The sequence below is a fragment of the Tympanuchus pallidicinctus genome, unplaced genomic scaffold (genome assembly GCF_026119805.1).
Source record: "Tympanuchus pallidicinctus isolate F22 unplaced genomic scaffold, pur_lepc_1.0 scaffold7, whole genome shotgun sequence".
Classification (NCBI taxonomy): domain Eukaryota; kingdom Metazoa; phylum Chordata; class Aves; order Galliformes; family Phasianidae; genus Tympanuchus; species Tympanuchus pallidicinctus.
The window spans coordinates 26,868,062-26,881,842 of record NW_026294791.1 but is presented as its reverse complement, the minus strand read 5'-3'; the positions used below and the strand labels follow the sequence as shown (position 1 = coordinate 26,881,842).

Here is a 13,781-nt window from a genome sequence, read left to right as displayed (position 1 = left end):
TAAGAGGAATTTCATCACGACTGCGCTTGGATACTAAAGTTTACCTGTACCTAACACATGTCATGTACTTGGAAGAAAAAAAGAAAAAAAGCAACACAAAAAACTAACACGGCTTAACAAGGCAGAGCTGCAAAGTCATTTTGAAAATAAAATAGTTGGTACCACTAGTGAGTCACAGTGCAATCAACGGTTTAATCAAACAACGACATCATACAGAATATTTAGACAACATAAATACTCCGTACAGTCACTACAACATGAACAGGAACATAAAAGCTTCACGTTCTCCCACACAATCTAAAGAACTGGGCAAAAGCAACAGATTGTTCCTAAACAGGCTGCTGAGCTTCACTGACAGCTCTCCTGCTCAAGGGACTGGATGTTGCCTTTGCTGTCGCCCTGGGAAGGTGTGCTGCAACTGATCTAGAACTTTCTGAAAATTTGAAAGCCCTTAGAATCACAGCACGTGCAACCACTCTGGATTAGGTGGATGTGCACTGACAGTCTGCACAAAGCAACACTTCACTGGAAGGCAGAGAATATGTTATTGTACTAAAAGCTGGAATGCCCCACTCCTTTTTTCTCCGGCCCTGGGCGTACTGTGGCGGCCAGCAGGGGGCGCGGCGACCCGGCGGCGAGGCGAGCAGGGCAGGCGAGCAGGGCGCGGCTCAGAGACTTGATCTCTGATCACTGCAAACTGGAGCATCTGTTGGCTGCTACACGTATGAAGCACCACTATAAGTGAGTGTTTGCAGGCAAGGCGTTAAATAAAAGAACAGCTTACCACTTAAGATCTCTACCACAACACTGGACTTACTCATTTAAGTCAGACGGCCATCAGATTGGTCAGGCAAGACTTTCCCCTTGTGAAGCTGTTCTGGCTGTCTCGGATCACCCACTCATTCCTCATGCGCCTTAATATGTCTTCCAGGAGGACCTGATCCATGGCTGATCTTCCCAGGCACAGAGCTAAGGCTCAGCAGTCTGTAGCTTCTCCTGCCTCCCTTTCTTGTAAACGGGAGGGATGTTTTCTCCTTTCCAGTCCCTGGGGACTCTGCTTGACAGCCACAACTTCTCAAATATGACGGAGAGCGGTTCAGCAGCCACATCAGCAAGCTCCCCTACGATTTTGCAATGCACATCATCTGGCCCCATGGACTTGTACACATTCTTTCTCACAAGGTAGTCTTGCTCTTGTTCTGCCCTTACAGTGGAGGTAATCTGTTCCCACAGCTCCCACCTAGAGGTTTAGGTTCAGGGATGTGAGAATCCTGGCTGCCAGTGATGACTGAGGCAAAGAACACACTGAGTACCTCAGCCTTCTCCAGAGCTGCTGTAGCCAGTTTTTCCTCTCCATTCTCCATAGGGCTACTCTCAAGGACTGCTCCTTCCAGTCTGTATGGATGCCTAGGATTCCTCCGGCTCAGGTGCAAAACTTTGCACTTTGCCGTGTTGAACCTCATCAGGTTCACTTGGGCCCAACTTTCCAGCCTGTTGCAGAGCCTCTGAATGGCATCCCTTCCTTCAACCGTGTCCACCACAACACTCAGCTTGGTGTCATCAGCAAACTTGCTGAGGGTGCACTCAATTCCATCATCCATGTCATTGATAAACATGTTAAAAAAAGCACCGGTCCCAAGACAGACCCCTGGGGGACAGCACTCGTTACTAGCCTCCACCTGCACACAGAGCCATTGATGACCACCCTCTGTCTGCGGCCTTTCAACCAGTTTCTTATCCATCGAGTGGTCCACCCATCAAATCCACACCCCTCCAGCTTGGAGATAAGGATGTGGTGGGGGACCATGTCAAAGGCCTTGCTCAAGTCCAGGTAAATGACATCGATCGCCTTTCCTTTGTCCACCGATGCCGCCACTCCAACATAGAAGGCCACCACACTGGTCAAGCATGACCTTCCTGTGTTCTTCCCAGGTGATGCGCCCTTGCTTCCAATGTCTGTACTTGCCCTTCTTTTCCCTTGCTTTGACCAGCAGGCCCTTGCCAAGCCATGCTGCTTTCCTACCTTCCCTGCCTGCTTTCTTATTCTGAGGGATGGAAAGCTCTTGCTCTCAGAAAGGCATCTTTAAAGAATAGCCAGCTTTGCTCCCCTATCTTGTCTCTAAGGACTTCTTCAGCAGTCTCCAAGATTGCTTACAGGTCACCGTGCTGTCTTGACAGCAGATATTCAGGCAATTGAAATCTCCCATTACTATGAGAGCCTGCCAGCATGAAGGTTCTCGCAGCTGATGCAGGAAGGCCCCATCAAGAGGCTTCTCTTGATCAGGTGGTCTGTAACAGACTCTGACCACCACCTGTCTCTTGTTGGCCCCACCCCTAATTTTCAACCCACAGGCCCTCTGCCTGTTCCTGTTTCTGAGGGGGATCCTCATAGTCTATCCATTCCTTAACACGGAGTGCAGCTCCTTCAGCCCGCCTGCCTTGTCTACCCCTTCTAAAAGGTTGAATGCCCTCCATGGTGGTGTTCCAGTTATGTGAATCATCCCACCACGTTGCTGTGATGGCAGTAAGATCAAGGTTTTCCAGGCGCACCACGGTTCCCAGCAGCCCTTCGTTATTCCCCGTGCTGCATGCATTGATACAGGGGCTCTTCAGCTGGGCTTCTGGACACACTACCTTTCCAGAGGAGCCCGCCCACAAACCTCTGGGACAGATCTGAGGTTTTTCCATACTGCTTCCTAAACTGACAGTGTTCCCTGGCTCTCCTCTGTCACACTGTACTTCCCCTTCCCTCATCAGCTCTGCTGTAAAGCCTTCATCGTGAGCCCAGCTAGCTTGCTCTCCTCTATATTCTTGCCCCTCCCGATTGCATCCCGTCCCACACTGAATCATGGAATCACCATTCGCGGTTTGTTCAAGGCGCTGCCTGGACCCTAGGAGCCACAGCCCTGGGCACCACACCGCTCGCACAACCAGCCGAGCAGAGACGAGGGGCGGCCCTCTCACCCCGCTCGCGCTTATCCTCCACCCGCTCCGAACACCGCTCATCACCTTCTCCTGCCCGGGCCCCAGGACAGGGCCGTCCGTCTGTCCGTGCAACCGCGTGACACCGGGCGTCAACTTCCCCTCTGTCCACCGAACACATCTCAGCTTGACGGTCGCCTCTCAGCCTGCTCAGCTGCTCCAAAAGACCATCCGGCTCGGCACATCCACGCCCACCCATCCTTCCCCCCTAGCGGCCCGGCCCGCCGCCCGCCCGCCCTGTGTGAAACGCGCCAACCGCCGCTCCGCGCCGCGCCGCGCCCTGCTCGCCTGCCCTGCTCGCCTCGCCGCCGGGTCGCCGCGCCCCCTGCTGGCCGCCACAGTACGCCCAGGGCCGAGTCAGAACGAGGAGGCAGCAGTTCCAAAAGTTGGGGTATTCAAAGTGCTTTGGTGATTTATCACAGGTTTTTCTGCAGCAGATTGCAAATATAGGCTTAAAGCACCCAACTCAGATATTGCAGAAGAATTCTGACAGGTGAATGGGAACGTGCTAGTAACTTCTGGCTGCCACCCCGGCAGTGGCATTTTGGATCTGTTGGGTTTGTTATTAGGCGACTAACCGGGGATTCGGGCTGTCACGGTGCAGGTAGTTGGACTGTCTCATGATAAGCACATATGGGAGTTATTCAGCATTGTGGTAGGTGCTTGGAACAGTCCGTCCATTGGCCTTGAGGAAGAAATTAAGCGAGGAAGAAGGAGCTGAAGGATGAAGATAAGGAACAAGAAGACGGACACCACCTGGAGATGGCCACCATGGAACAGTGTAACAATGAAGGGCCAATGGTAGGACTGGTGCTGGGCAGCTTGGACTGATACCCACCAATAAGGTTCTGACAAGTGGACTCTGGAGGGTATATAAGATACTGTTGAATTTCAATAAACTGCCATTTTGCAGCATCCTCCATATTGGTGTCTGTGTTGCAATGGTCCTAGTGAGGAGAGACTGCAGGTAGAGCAAGGAGAGATCGCTAGCCCCTGCAGTGAGGGACCCTGCAATGGTGGCGTGTCTGCGGCAAGATCTAAGAAGGGGCACTCTCGCAGTCTTTTTGTTGTGCTATAGGCCGTCTCCCATTTGTGCAGGAGCTGCCAGCATTTGAAGAGAGAAGGTAGTGAGTTATACGTGTGCTGAAGACAGACTTGAGTTTATGTATGAGTTTAGTATGAGTTTAGCACTTGCTGCCTTCCTTCCAAGCTCCCACACCTGCATTAATAATGGCTAATAGGGGGTTGGAACTGATAAGGTGCTGTCATGGTTCTATGTTTTTGTTTTTGTTTTTTTGTTTTTGGATTTCAGTATTCCACATCAAAACGTCATGTAGTGTACGGAGCATTGAAGTGTCACTGCCCCAATTCCAAGTTCCTATCCCTGTACATTACAGCAGTCACGGGATCTGGCCCTTCCGGGTGGGGGGGGCGTTCTCTTGCTGCATGGCAGTGGGTGCTGGAGGGTGCTTTCCTAGCCGTTCCAAGCTTTTCAGGTTTGAATCGGTCCCAGGAACTCTCTCTCTCTCATCTTGTCTGATTTATTGATCTCAATTTCACTTAAATTGTATCTATTGTGTTATCTTGTATTCCAATATTATAGTAAAATAAGTTTTCCTGCATAGATTGTTGCCGCTGTTCTTTTCCTCCCTTCCTTCCTTCCCATTTTTGTGGGACTGGGGTAGGAGGGGAGGACAGAGGCCTGTCTCCCCTGTCACGGACATAGATTGATCTGGTCAATACCGTGACAGGTGCCAAGGTGATAAGGTTTATTTTTCATTAAGTTCCATGGCAGAGTTTTCTTCCCCTAGTGTTCCCTTGACTCATAACTGTTTTCTTACAGTTTTTAACCTGCCAGTCATTTCCATCTCCGTCAGCACACGAAACGACAGAATGTTTCCCCAATGCAGGAACATACAGTGCTAGCCTCGGGTGGGAAAAGCTGAGATTATAGGAGGAGCATTGGAAGTCCCAGGTGAGCGATGGGAAGAATGGCAGATGGGAGAGGATGACGAGAAGACTGCCCTAAACTATCTGAAAAAAAAAAAAAAAAAAGGGCTATTACTACATATTCAGATTTTATCAGGCATAGCTCTGGATCACCGTGTGTTAGAGGCTATGGATATTGCTGATTGTGGAAGTTTAACATAACACACTTGGGTGTTCTTAGCGCTTCTTTCTGCAAACTTGGAGCAAATAGGCGTGTCTTTCCTTCCATTATGATGAAAGCACGGAAGGGTTGCTTGGGTCACAGTGGTTGCTGGGATGGGCAGGCCTGGCCTACAGCTTGGTACCAGACCTGGTGATCTGCTGTGCGTGCTGCACTCGCAGATTGAGCTCTGGGCCTTCCTTTGCGAGGATAACGCTGTGAGATCACGTCAGAAGCAGCGCTGTGCTGTGGACGTGAGCTGGTGGCAGCTTAGACTGAGCGGGCTGAACAGGTGAGTTGAGGTGGTTTCTGGATTGATGCTGGAAGGTGTTTCAGGAGAAAAGCCAGGCTGGGGATCTTGCGCTGCCTTTGCCGCCTGCTGCCCCGCACCCTGCCAAGGGATTGTTGCCAGAGGCGTTTGGTTCCATTTCAGATTCTGTAAGAGCACAGATTTCAGAAAGAAAGAACAAAAGGAAGAGCGAAAGAGCACATATTCTCCCAGAATGCCCCTCTGCCCCGAGAGCAGGCACAGCAGCTGCAGCAGCAGCCTTCCTCTGTCAGGGATTCCCGGTGCCTGGTCAGCCACCAAAGAGGAAAATGACAGAGAGAACAGGAGAGCAGGGCCTCTCAGTACAAACACAGGAAAGAAGGAGTTCTGGACTAAGGGAAAGGCTTCCCATTATAAACAGGTGCTACCTAAAAATTAACCGTCAGGGATTTGGGACCGGCCTCCACCTGAGCACATCTTTATTGAAACAGGCTGTCTCCAAGCAAGCGTTGTTGCTTCTGTGGTGCGGAACGTGTTCTGTCCTGATCCAAGGTTGGCATGTTCTGCCTTCTTCCGCATACGTTTAGTGAGAACTCACAGCAGTAACGGTGGTGGCAAGCCAGGCACTCAGCTGTGACATCACCAAGCACAGCACTGTGTGCTCAGGTGACACGCGTGAGCCTTGCAGCCACAAAGGCGCTGTGCAGCTCAGTGGCCGTGCCTGTCCCGTGGCTTTGCCAGCCCTCTGCTGAGGGAGCGCTGTTGGCTGTGGGAGTTGGTCGCGTGTTCCCAGCTGTCATTTCCACAATCCACTGAAGGTTGCTTGAGTGTTGGGATAGTTCCTGTACGCAGCTGATGTCAAGGCATTTCATTTCCCCCCTTCCACCCCCCTACCCCCTCCACCCCTCCACTCAAGAAACCAATCGAGCGAGAGAAGACGGCCGGGAAAATGCTTATTGCTCACTGTTTTCCACCTCTCGATACTTTCTTTAGGGTCCGTTGTTTTCCCTGATCAAGCCAGAAGACTTCCAGTCCAAGAAAGAGCGAGGCAGCTCTTTCCAGGAGTGGCAGAAGTCCCTGTGGAGAGATCCTCGAGAACCTGAGCTTGTTCTAGGAATTTCTCCAGCATGGCCAACCAGGGAAATGGTTCTTATTCCTCTTCGCACTCCACATCTCGCAAGGTACGCTTGGGTGCCTGTTGCTTTGTTTTTCTTGCTTTTCTTTAGAGTTAAAGAGGGAGGGGTTGTGTAGGAGGATGCCTGCTGCTCTTTGGTTCGCTTAGTACCCACTTAGCTTCTGAGTTTGGTTCTCAGAATGAGACCTGATGTCATGGTGGATTCTCAAGTTGTGCTCTTTTGTTGTTTGTTTTTTCAGATTCGCTTGAATTGTGGTGAGAATATGTGGAGAAAACAGAAAGCCTCCGAAGGTAAGAACTTCTTGTAAGGTAGCGTTGGGGTGCCTTCATCCAAATATGACTGCCTGAAGGGTGTTTCTGATGTCTGAGAGAGGAAAATTGCAGTTCTGTGCCAGCTGCAGAAATGGCAGAGTAATAATCAACAGCTAAGGGGCAGATTGAATAAAATATGCTTGAGAATTGGAAGGTTGTGATTGACGGTTCTGAGATTGTCCTCCAAAGAGCTGTTCTTCAAGTGTTGCTTGTTTTCTCTTTGTCTGAAGGTGATGGGAGTGGCATCCCAGTGAAGAGCAGCCTTGCTGAAGGACTGGGGAGGAAGGTGGAGGTTAACAAAGCGCCAACGAATGCTACAGGTATTCAGCGGGCACTGGAAATTGGTGCACAGCTTTTCTGCTTAGGCTTTCTGTTTCTTCTTTCTCGTGGTTCTTCTCTTGGCATGTCGCTGGAGCTCTTACTGTCTGGGATTTGAAGTTACCTCTGCTGTTCTATTTTGAAATGCGTCCCCAAAGTTGGCATTGATGCAGCCTCCCTCCTTTGTTCCCTTTGGTTCTGTAGTTCACGTCCCCGGCTCTGGGAAGGAGAGGCTAGGATTGTCCTGCGGACAAACTGGCACGAGGACAGACAGTAACTGGACATTCTGTATATCACACTTAACTCCTTAAATTTATGAGCAATTTCATACAGCTCTAAAAATTGATCTTAAAGGAAAAACAAAAGCAACCTGGTTCTGTTTTCCTGGAATGCTGAAACTCTTCTGATGGCTGCTATTAGAAATGCGCTCCGGGGATGCGGTATTTTTCCACTTGCGCATCTTCTGTGAGCCCTCCCAAGGTGCAGTATGCTTAGGCACGGGTAGAACAGAGCCACTGCTAGCAGCAGGAGTCTGAGATGCGAATGGAAAGATGCAGTCAGAAGGGAACAGGATAGGTGAGCGATTTTGTGTAGCAACTCTCTCTGGATGGGGCCGGTCTTCAAAATGGTACAAGCAGCTCAGGAGAGGAGAGGGATTTGCAGAATGAGCCTGTCCTCAGATGCATTTCTGTGAGCACTGCAGATTGGTTTTCCTTAGTGCTGCGGCAGGTTTTGGAGAGTGGAAGTATTGTTGGAATCTCTGTTCATCTTGGCGCTTCTCGTTTCTCAGTGACCCCAGAGAAGGCTGCTAAGTCGACAGGAGACTTCCGTGTGAAAACACTGGAGGAAATCCGCCAGGAGAAAGCGAATCGACAAGGTGGAACTCCAGCTCAGCTCCAAGCTGAAGGGCAGAGCACAGAGACACGACCTTCCCAGGCAGTTTGCACCTCAGCTTTCTCCCAAGCCCTGCCTCTCAGAAAACGCAGGCGATCAGAAGATGGGAAGCAAAATGCAGACGAGTTGCCTACCAAGAGAAGGGTTCAGGGTGAAAACAGTATGCAAGGCGTTCCCACTCCATCTGTTGCTGGCCAAGAGAAGGTGGAAGAGCCAGTGCATAAAGTCAAGCCTTTGGAAGAAATCCATATTAAAACCCTGGACGAAATCAAGAGGGAGAAGGCTCTGCGGCTGCAGCAGAGGGAAGAAAGCGTGTCAGCTCCTCCAGCCCCACCCGCACCTGCCCCAGCACGGAGGAGATCGATCCGGAGTCCAAAGCTAGCAGGTACTGAGTTGCTTTAGTACGTCCCTGGGGAAATGCTAGCCCTGTTAGCAAATGGGGTTTGCATTGGGTTTGCTTCTTGTGCAGAGGATGAAGAAGTTTAAGGCTACAAAGACCATCTTTCTAAAGCATGTATCGACTCCTTAGAGTAAGGGCCAGTTTCTGTCCAAAAGAGCAGGTGTCACGGAGTTGATAGATCAATCTACGTCCGTGACAGGGGGCAACAGGCCTCTGCCCTTCCCCCCCACCCCAGTCCCACAAAAATGGGGAGGAAGGAAGGGAGGAAAAGAACAGCGGCAACAATCTATGCAGGAAAACTTATTTTACTATAATATCGGAATACAAGATAACACAATATAATACAATTTAATTAAAAATTGAGATTAATAAATCAGACAAGATGAGAGAGAGAGTTCCGGGGACCGAGTCAAACCTGAAAAGCTTGGAACGGGTGGGAAAGCGCCCTCCAGCAGCCACTGCAAGGCAGCAAAAAGAGCGCCCCCTCACCCGGAAGGGCCAGATCCCGTGACTTCTGTAATGCACAGGGATAGGTACCTGGAATTGGGGCATTAACACTTTAATGCCCCGTACACTACATGATGTTTTGATGTGCAATACTGAAACCCAAAAACAAAAAACACAGAACCATGAACAATCTCTGTTCATCTTGGCGCTTCTCATTTCTCAGTGACCCCAAAGAAGGCTGCTAAGTCGACAGGAGACTTCCGTGTGAAAACACTGGAGGAAATCCGCCAGGAGAAAGCGAATCGACAAGGCGGAACTCCAGCTCAGCTCCAAGCTGAAGGGCAGTGTAAAACCGAAGAGCAGAGCACAGAGACACGACCTTCCCAGGCAGTTTGCACCTCAGCTTTCTCCCAAGCCCTGCCTCTCAGAAAACGCAGGCGATCAGAAGATGGGAAGCAAAATGCAGACGAGTTGCCTACCAAGAGAAGGGTTCAGGGTGAAAACAGTATGCAAGGCGTTCCCACTCCATCTGTTGCTGGCCAAGAGAAGGTGGAAGAGCCAGTGCATAAAGTCAAGCCTTTGGAAGAAATCCATATTAAAACCCTGGACGAAATCAAGAGGGAGAAGGCTCTGCGGCTGCAGCAGAGGGAAGAAAGCGTGTCAGCTCCTCCAGCCCCACCCGCACCTGCCCCAGCACGGAGGAGATCGATCCGGAGTCCAAAGCTAGCAGGTACTGAGTTGCTTTAGTACGTCCCTGGGGAAATGCTAGCCCTGTTAGCAAATGGGGTTTGCATTGGGTTTGCTTCTTGTGCAGAGGATGAAGAAGTTTAAGGCTACAAAGACCATCTTTCTAAAGCATGTATCGACTCCTTAGAGTAAGGGCCAGTTTCTGTCCAAAAGAGCAGGCAATCAAACATCTCATTGTTGAGGTTAGATCAGCTTTTAAAAAAAATAACAATAAATAAATGTGGAATGGATGAGAAGAGCTCAGATGCTGTGTGGATGGCACACCGCAGCCTTTCTCTCAATAGTGGACATGAGGACATAAACACGCATGGGAAACAGAGGTGCTCAGGGTTCTTTGCTTTTGCTGCTGAACAACGAGATTTTGTTTGTTTCTTTTCAAGCTCCTGCCATAGAAGCAGAGACGCAGGTGGAACGCAGCACATCAGTTCCAGAAGCTGTGTGCGCAGCTGCACGGAAGCGCAAAGCAGCTGAGATGTGTGGCAGTGCTGTGAGTGCCACCGCTGACGGCACGGAGGAGCCTCCAGCTAAAACTGCAGCTGTGGTAAGGACCGTGGCTGAAGCTGTCGTGGATCCCCAGTCGTAGTGAAATGGAAGTTTCACGTTTCTCTTGGGGAAACGCTGGAAGGTTCACAGGTTCTCTGTTCCTGGAAGCCAGGAGCTGCCTGCAGATTCCTGCAGTAAGCTTCCAGTGTTCATTAGAGGCATGGCAGCGTTCGTGTAGTACTCTGTGATTGCACCCTTCTGGGATTTCTCTGTGGTGTGAAGGATTTTGTCAGTTAGTGCTGTGTTCTCTAAAACACACTGAAGCTCCTTGGTAACTTTGAAGGGAATCTGAACTTCTTTCAGGAGCGCTGGGGCTCTGCCTTTGGGTTAAGGCTCGGCAGCGCCAGAGAAGATGCAAGGATGCGTGGAGGAAGAAGCTGCTCAGGAATGTTTCCCTGTGCATCATTCTTGCTGTCTTGTTTCTCCCTAGGCTGTTGCTCCAGCCCGGCCAGAGGACATCCTGGTCACTGTACGTGAAGCAGAGACACCCCCAAACAGGTGATAACCACAGCTTGTTTTTTTTCGTAGTCATGGATGTTTTCCATGATCTGTAAGTTCTCCCATGCCTAGGAAAACAGAGGGATTTGATCTAATTGGTGCCAACAACCACCAAAGTCATTTGCCATCAGAAATAACGTCCCAACTGCTAGTGGCTGCTTGTGCCTTTAGATTGTTTTCTTAACGTTGCTAAGTGTTCCAGAGCCTTGTTGGCTCCTCTGAACGCCTGAATGAAGATGAGGAGAAGTCCCTCCAGTTCCTTGTGAAGTGATATTTGAGGAGTGGCCAGCCATGCTTTTTGGTGCTCAAGAATGCCACCTCAGGAATCAGAGACTTTGACAACACTGCTAGGAGAACAAAGAGCAGAAGGGATGGATGGAGATCAGCCTCCTGGGCTGGCAATCCGTCTCTGCAGAGCATGTCATGAGAAAGAGAACTGTAGTGGTGAACACAGACAGATATGGGTGGAGGTTGACTTCCTAGCATTATTACAGTCCAAGTAATGAAGGAGGCAAAGTGCCTCTGGCTACAGAAATTGGACCATGCTTGTAGGCACCAAGCGCTCTGTCTGCACAGATCAGTCGCCGCTGAAAATCACGCCTGCTTTTGGATTGGACCTTAACTGTAGGCCAGGTTCAAGGAGTGACAACCTCCGTATTGGTAGGAGTTGAAGGGAAGGTTAACGATAGATTTTAGAGCTGGTCTGAAGAAAAGGCTTCTCCAGTCAAGAAGTGCCAGTACTGATTTTTCTCTTCCTCGTTCTCCCAAGTCCCGAGCTGCATCTGGGATGCTGGGCAGAGTCTGTGGCCCAGGCAGAGCACTCCAGTTGTGCTTCACCTCCTCCAGAAGTAACAGCAACGACACAGCAGCTGTGCTCCAGTGGGGCAGAGAAAGCGCCCTTTGCTGCAGAAGATGACTATGAGACACTAATGCTGGAGCTGTCAGGTGGAGATGTGGAAGGAGGAGAGGATTTGGAGCTGGGGATGGATGTTCATGAGCTCCTTCAAGAACTCTCTGAAGTGGCTCAAGGATGCTGGGCAGAGTCTGTGGCCCAGTCAGAGGACTCCAGCTCCGCTTCAGCTTCTCCACAAACAGCAGCAAAGGCACAGCAGCTGTGCTCCACCGGGGCAGAGAAAGTGCCGTTTTCTGCCGAAGATGACTATGAGCAGGTAATGCTGGAGCTCTCAGATGGAGAGTTGGAGGGAGAAGTGGATTTGGAGCTGGCAAACAACGTGGATGAGCTCCTTCAGGATCCCTCTGAGATGCCTCTGGGATGCAGGGCAGAGTCTGTGGCCCAGGCAGAGCGCTCCAGTTGTGCTTCACCTCCTCCAGAAGTAACAGCAACGACACAGCAGCTGTGCTCCACTGCGGCAGGGAAAACGGCGTTTGCTGCAGAAGATGGCTATGATGATCTAATGCAGGAGCTGTCAGGTGGAGATGTGGAAGGAGGAGAGGATTTGGAGCTGGAGATGAATGTGGATGAGCTCCTTCAAGAACTCTCTGAAGTGGCTCAGGGATGCTGGGCAGAGTCTGTGGCCCAGACTGAGGACTCCAGCTCCGCTTCACCTTCTGCACAAACAGAAGCAAAGGCACAGCAGCTGTGCTCCACCGGGGCAGAGAAAGTGCCATTTTCTGCCGAAGATGACTATGAGCAGGTAACGCTGGAGCTCTCAGATGGAGAGTTGGAGGGAGAAGTGGATTTGGAGCTGGAGACAGATGTGGATGAGCTCCTTCAAGATCCCTCTGAGATGCTTCTGGGATGCTGCGCAGAATCTGTGGCCCAGGCAGAGAACTCCAGCTCTGCCTCAGCTGCTCCAGAAGTAACAGCAAAGACCCAGCAGCTGTGCTCCAGCGGGGCAGAGAAAGCGCCCTCTGCTGCAGAAGATGGCTATTTTGATCTAATGCTGGAGCTGTCAGATGAAGATTTGGATGGAGAAGAGGATTTGGAGCTGGAGACGGATGTGGATGAGCTCCTTCAGGAACCCTCTGACATGGCTCAGGGATGCTGGGCAGAGTCTGTGGCCCAGTCAGAGGACTCCAGTTCCGCTTCAGCCTCTCCTGAAGTAACAGCAAAGAGCCAGCAGCTGTGCTCCACCGGGGCAGGGAAAGTTTGCTTCTCTGCAGAAGATGACTGGGAGAAGCTCATGCTGGAGCTCTCAGGTGGAGATCTGCAAGGAGGAGTGGATTTGGAGCCAGGGAAGGATGCGGATGAGCTCCTTCAGGAGCTCTCTGACATGACTGAGGGCATAACCCATTAGTATTTTCACAGAATCATAGACTCATAGAATGGCCTGGGTAGAGAAGGACCTCGAAGATCATCCAGTTTCAACCCCTGCTACGTGCAGGGTCGCCAAGTACTGGAGCAGGCTGCCCAGTGCCACATCCAGCCCGGTCTTGAATGCTTCCTGGGATGGGGCATGCACAACCTCAACCTGTTGCAGTGCGTCACCACCCTCTCTGCGGAAAACTTCCTCCGAGTATCTGGCCTGAACCTCCCCTGTCTTAGTTTAAAACCATTCCCCCTTGCCCAATCACTATCCACCCATAAGCTGTATTATACTATCCATTGTTCTTTTATGTTAATTTCTTTCTTAATAAAATCTTTTTTTTTTTTTCCCCTATACTGAGGCTGTACTTCTTCTTGCTGATGCTTTGCAATTATTTTTTAATTATGTTCTGCACTTCTGGAGGTTTTTGTGACTTTTCCAGTTAGCTCCTGGGATCCCTTTGTCCTAATTCCGATGGGTTCTGCCCCTTTCTAGCTCGACGGCATCGCAGTTTCCTGTGCACCAGTGTCCTCTGTCGCATTACGCTCCTGTGTTTCTGCCATGCCAGACCATCTGATCAACGTAATCCAATTAATCTGATTTTTGTTTCCTGCACCTGAATGGAGGCAGGGCCCCTCTAGTACTGCTTCTTTTACTCGCCAGTCACTTGGCATGAATGCAAACCAAAACGCTCGTTATCAACCTCAGAAGTAAGATCAGGCCATGGTTTTGTTCTGGGGAGCTGCCCGTGGGAAACTGGATCCAGTTCCGCTTCAGTTCCGGTTGTCAACTTCCCCTCTGTCCACCGAACACATCTCAGC

General features: G+C 50.6%; 1 protein-coding gene across 1 annotated transcript in view; it reads right to left on the bottom strand.

Annotated features, from left to right (window-relative positions):
• Positions 1-13,781, bottom strand: part of LOC128072182 (uncharacterized) — a 406,177-nt gene that overhangs the window by 134,136 nt on the left and 258,260 nt on the right. The window lies entirely within an intron of this gene.